We start from the raw sequence: 5,919 nt of genomic DNA, 5'->3' as shown, positions 1-5,919 counted from the left end.
ATGGTTATAAGGTTTTTCAAGAATTTTCTAGAAAAGGCTGATAAACTTAGCGAGACCCTTGAGGATATGAAAAAGGACCAACTAAAAATTAAGCTTATATGAACTGAAATAAAAAAATAATATGCAGAGATCCAACAGCAGACTAGAGAATCACAAGAATCAAGTCAAAGATTTGGAATATAAAGAAGCAAAAAACACCCAACTGGAAAAGCAAAAAGAAAAAAGAATCCAAAAATATAAAGATAGTATAAGGATCCTCTGGGACAACTTCAAGTGAACCAACATTCGAAATAATGGGGGTACCAGTAGAAGAGAAAGAGCAAGATACTTAAAACCTATTTGAAGAAATAATGAGAGAAAACCTCCCCCACCTGGTGAAAGAAATAGACTTACAAGTCCAGGAAGTGCACAAATCCCTCCCCCCCCACCCCCCAAAAAAAGGAATTCAAAGAGGACCACACCAAGACACATCTTAATTAAAATGCCAAGAGCGAAAGCCAAAGAGAATATTAAAAGCAGCAAAAGAAAAACAGTTAGTTACCTACAAGAGAGCACACATACAACTGCAGCTGATTTCTCAACAGACACTATGCAGGCCAGATGGAAGTGGTAAGAAATATTCAAAGTGATGAATAGCAAGAACCTACAACCAAGATTACTCTACCCAGAAAGCTATCATTCAGAATTGAAGATCAGATAAAGAGCTTCACAGAAAAAGCTAAGGAGTTCATCACCACCAAACCAGTATTATATGAAATGCTAAAAGGTATTCTTTAAGAAGAAGAAGAAGAAGATAAAGGTAAATATAAAAATTATGAACAACAAATACATATCTATCAATAAGTTAATCTAAAAGTCAAGTGAATAAAAAATCTGATGAACAGAATAAACTGGTGAATATAATAGAATCAGGGGCATAGAAAGGGAGTGGATTGACAATTCTTGAGGGGAAAGGGGGGTGGAGGATGCAGGAAGAGACTGGACAAAAATCGTACCCCTATGGATGAGGACAGTGGCAGGGGGGTAAGGACAGAGGATGGGGTGGAAACTGGGTAGAAGGAATCTATGGAGGGAAAAAGGAGGAATGATTGTAATAATATGAACAATGAAGATTTATTTTTTTTAAATTAAAAAAAAGTAAAGCCTGAGCTTCTGTTCCTTTAAGACTCTCCATACCCAGTGTAACCAATGCTGAATATACATGTATCCTTCAGTTTTGTGACTTGATATACGTCTTTTATTGTTTTGTGTGGGTGTTATAAATGTTAAAAATATAGTATAGTACATGTAGAGATTTACAAGTTTTCTATATTTAGTCAACTTTATTATTTTGAGATATTCCCTTCTGTAGTCTTGTTTATTAAATGTAATTATGTATACACAAAAATTTACTTTATTATTAAAGTAAAGCCTGATGCATGAAATTTGTGCATGGGGGGAGAGGAGGGGAGTGTCCCTCAGCCCAGCTTGCACCCTCTCCAATCTGAGACCCCTCAAGGGATGTTTGACTGCCCTTTAGACCTGATTCCACCAGACATTCCTCTCACAATCCAGGTTTCCTGGCTCCCAACCACTCACCTGCCTGCCTGCCTGCCTGATTGCCCCTAACTACTTCTGCCTACCAGCAAAATAACCCCCTAACCACTCCCCTGCCAGCTTAGTTGATGCTTAACTGCTCCCCTGCCGACCCAACTACCCCTAACTGCTCCCCCCTACCAGCCTCATCACCCTAACTTCCCTCCTCTCCTGGCCCGGTCATACCTAACTTTCCTCCCTTGCCAACCTGTTCACCTAACTGCCCTCCCCTGCTGACCATGTTGCCCCTAACTGCACTCCCCTGCAGGCCTGGTCCCCTCCCAACTGCCTTGCCCTGCTGGCTCAGTCAACCATCACTGCCCTCCCCTGCTGGCCATCTTATGGTGGCCCTATTGTGTCTACATGGGGACAGCCATCTTTGACCACATGAGGGTGGTCATCTTGTGTGTTGGAATGATGCTCAATTTGCATATTACTCTTTTATTAGATAGGATCATCTACTGTATATATATAAAAGTCTAAGCCACCATTACAACTGGACAACTGAACAACTGTCCAGTAGCTATGATGCACACTGACAAATAGGGGGCAGGTTCTCAATGCAGGAGCTGCTTCCTGGTGGTGTGTGTGCTCCCACAGCCAACCGCCCACAGTTCCTCCCCCTGGCCTGTCAATATGCTCCCATAGCCAATCTCATGTGGTCCCTCACTCTGGCTGTCCAGCCCAGATTGGCCCAATCGCCAGCCAGGCTGAGGGGCCCCATCCATGATTTGTGCACTGGGCTTCTAGTATTTTATAATTTCTAAACCACTCTAAAGGCATACCTTTTAGCTAATGTTATAATTGTATCATATTGATATTATTTCAATTCAAATTCTTTCTTCAAAGAGTCGTCAGAAAAACATCAATTGAATTTTGAACACTTGCTGTCTCCTGATGCTGAGTGTCCGTCATAATTTGTTTTAGCAACATAGCCATTTATTTTCTAAGTTCATGTTGTACATCAGTAAGTAGAGTATCATGATTCTTCTCCAAGTCCTCCATGCTCTTTGTGAACTGCTCATACAACTGTTTAATTGTTTTCCATCTTTGGCTCTAAACAACTCTAGATTGTTGGAAAACCTTTTGTTGCTATACAAATAAATTAGCTACTTTTTCTTCTTGTTTCTCAGCTTTCTGCACATCTATCTCCTCCTGCTGGATCAACGTCAGAATCTGCTTAGAAGATTCTTGGTTAAGCTACTGCCTTTGATCTTGTTGATCTTTCTAAATATGTTAAATTTTCTGGTGACATTTTTGAGAGAATTTCTGGTATACATTGCTAGATTTTTTTTTTCCCTTTGCAAAAAGAGCTCTGTTAATGTCAGCTTCAAAATTTTCCAGCATATTTTGTTCTCTTCACCCCCACACCCTCACACATCTTCAACAATTCCTGCAGAAGTCATTTTCTTCCCATGCTTATTAATTACTGGAGTCTTCATGTCAGTAACATCCTCCACTGAATCACTCAGATATTTTTTTATCTTCTTTCTCAAAGTCATAGGTTCTTAAAACCTGATTCTCCATTGATGCCTTCTCAGATTTCCCAGAATGTTTTTGTTGTTGTTGTTTTTGCCCAAGGGGCACCTTACTTACATTTTATGACTGAGGTACTTACTTTGCTACCACGAAGCTCCTCTCTATTGTGGGGTTCAATATTGCTATTAATAGTGTTATTTAAACTTCACTTACTTTATCTTTTCTGTGCCTACTCTGCAAAGGTAAATATCTGCTCTACAATGTGGGAATTTCTGAAATCTATAAAATAAAAAGGTAATATGCTAATTAGACTGGGAGATCTTCTGCGAGACCTTCCAGATGTCCTTCCAGACAAAGCCATGGTGGTGGGGCTGAGGCAGAGATGGTTAGGGGTGATCAGGCTGGGAGGGTAGGGCAGTTGGAGGTGAGCAAGACAGCAGGGGGGTTGTCAGTTAGCAGTGATCAGGCTGGCAGGCAGAGTGGTTGGGAAAGATCATGCAAGCAGGTAAGCAGTTAGGAGCCAGTGGTCCCGGATTGAGAGAAGAATGTATGACCACTGGTTTAGGCCCGATCCAAAACCGTCAGTCAGACATCCCCTGAGGGGTCCCAGATTGGAGTGGATGCAGGCCGGGCTGAGGGACATGACCTCTGTGCTTGAATTTTGTGCACCAGGCCACTAGTTTATATATATAAAACCCTAAGTAACCAGTTGACCATTTGACCTGTTGCTATGACACACATGACCACCAGGGAGCAGGTGCTCAATGCAAGAGCTGTCCACTGGTGGTCAGTGTTCTCCCACAGTAAGAGCACTGCACAACTGACTGACAGGCTCCAAACACTGGCTCATGGCAGGTAATCACAAATGTGGTGGCGAGCCTCTCCCACCACTTTGGCAGTGCTAGTGTGGTGGCAGCAGGTGAAGCATGGTCAGGATGAACCCAGCCTGGGCTCAAGCTCCACCCTGGCCACCTGCAGCTTTGTGCACTACTCCATCCCTTAGGGGATGTTGGATTGCCAGTTTTGGCCTAATCCCTGAAGGCCAGGCAGTGGGGATCACGCCGAAACTGGGAATCCGACATTCCTTGAGAGGCCCCAGACCGTGAGAGGGTGCAGGCCAGGCTGAGAGACCCCACCAGTGCATGAATCTGTGTAGTGGGCCCCTAGTTATAAATAAGACTTGTATAAAAAAAATGATACCTTAATTTGGTTTACTCTAAAATATGCATTAAACCCACAAAAATTTGTTCCACTTATTTTCACACAAATAAATGTAAAGTTTTCCTACCATTCTATATGTAATAGAATGAAGATAGTACTACCAATTTCACATAAGAAAATAAGTCCTTGATGTTAGAATTTTCTTATTCAAATACTATTATAAAGTTTCTCTTTCTACAAAAGATGAGGAAAAAAAAGAAAACAAAATATAAGAATTATTATTTTGTTTTTGTTGTCCAAATTACATTAGACTCAAAATATATTTTTATTTTTCAAGTTGTTGCTGATTTTAAGTCAGGATGGGTAGGCAAATGATCTCAGCTATAATAATGAACTAGAAAGTATTAGCGTATCATTGTTGTTATTTATATTGGTTTGTGCAGTATTAGCAGTTGAGAGAAGACATTCCTTAAGAGCGGTTGAAGTAGAGGTCCATCTTACTACAAATAAAATTGTTTTTGACGTTTATTTGAGCATTTTACAGACAAGCAAATAGAAACATCTCTGGGAAAAACCTATAAAGGGTTATAGCTTTGCTAAGGATCCATTATTACTCTTACTCTGATATTCGGGCAACAGGCAGTAACCATCATGCTTAAGATTGTGCTTCCACTTACTGTTGACACCATTAAAATTTCTAGAGATGTTTGTAGCAGAGAAGATTACAGGCAGTGGCAAAACCAGGAGGCACTAAGGATACTGATGTGGACATAGGAAAGATACACATGATAAACAAAGTGAATTGATAATGTAGGAATGGTTCAAAGTACTAATACGAGGTAAGGGAGGGTCACAAATTTGCAACATAATATATGGACTAAAGTAAAATAATCTCAACTCATAATTAAATAATTCCACAGAAATTGTAAAGAATTTTTTACCAAATGAACTCCTGTCATTTTTGTGTTTTATTTTTTTTTCATGAGTTTTCTCTTTACATAAAACTATCCTGATATATCTTTCTCTGCCATTCAAAAGTAGCTTATTATAGAAGCTTTTCAGATCAATCTAGTCTCTCAAACAGATAATTTTAATAACCTAATTAGATTGTCTGAATGTTTCGTTGTTACAATGATAGACAATATATAAACTATCCAAACTGTCACCTGAACACTCAGCATAGCCAAATTTGCATTTGAATAGTTGCCAGAATATATTTTTTGCTTTTGGGTCCAATGCCATGCATTCTTTCAGGCTTTTGTGAAAGAAATATCTGCAGCAAAATTGCAGAAACCTTGTTAATTCATTTTTTAATGAATAATGCCCTTTGGCATTTTCTTTGATAGTCATGGTTTGCTGGAATGAATAGCATACACTTCTCTTTTTGGATTGCTACCACCCTTTACAAGCTTGAATATGCCTTGGGGGTAAAATAGAGGGTTATCCATTTGTACACATGAGGGAAAGTACTTTGATGAATACCAAAATAGAAGTATTGGGGTGCATAGCAAATTTGCTTAGTTGAGATTTAGGACTGAATGAGTTTTCCCATGGAAAAATATTTTAGTATGTTGTGTAGACCAAGGTTATGCTCTCACATACAACGTGAATTAATAATTCAGGTGGTTTCCCAAACAATATAGCAAATAGCAATTTCCAAACTATGTTTTTCTTTTTATTTGTATACTTTTATAGGTCAGAGTT

At 39.4% G+C, this 5,919-nt stretch overlaps 1 pseudogene; it reads right to left on the bottom strand.

Moving 5' to 3' along the window:
- Positions 1 to 2,418: 2,418 nt before the first annotated feature.
- On the bottom strand, positions 2,419 to 4,865 carry LOC118723711 (annotated as a pseudogene).
- Positions 4,866 to 5,919: the final 1,054 nt, after the last annotated feature.

The sequence above is a fragment of the Pipistrellus kuhlii genome, unplaced genomic scaffold (assembly GCF_014108245.1).
Source record: "Pipistrellus kuhlii isolate mPipKuh1 unplaced genomic scaffold, mPipKuh1.p scaffold_m20_p_1, whole genome shotgun sequence".
In the NCBI taxonomy this organism is placed as follows: domain Eukaryota; kingdom Metazoa; phylum Chordata; class Mammalia; order Chiroptera; family Vespertilionidae; genus Pipistrellus; species Pipistrellus kuhlii.
Note: the sequence above shows the minus strand (reverse complement) of the source record. Positions and strands in the feature narration are given on the sequence as shown.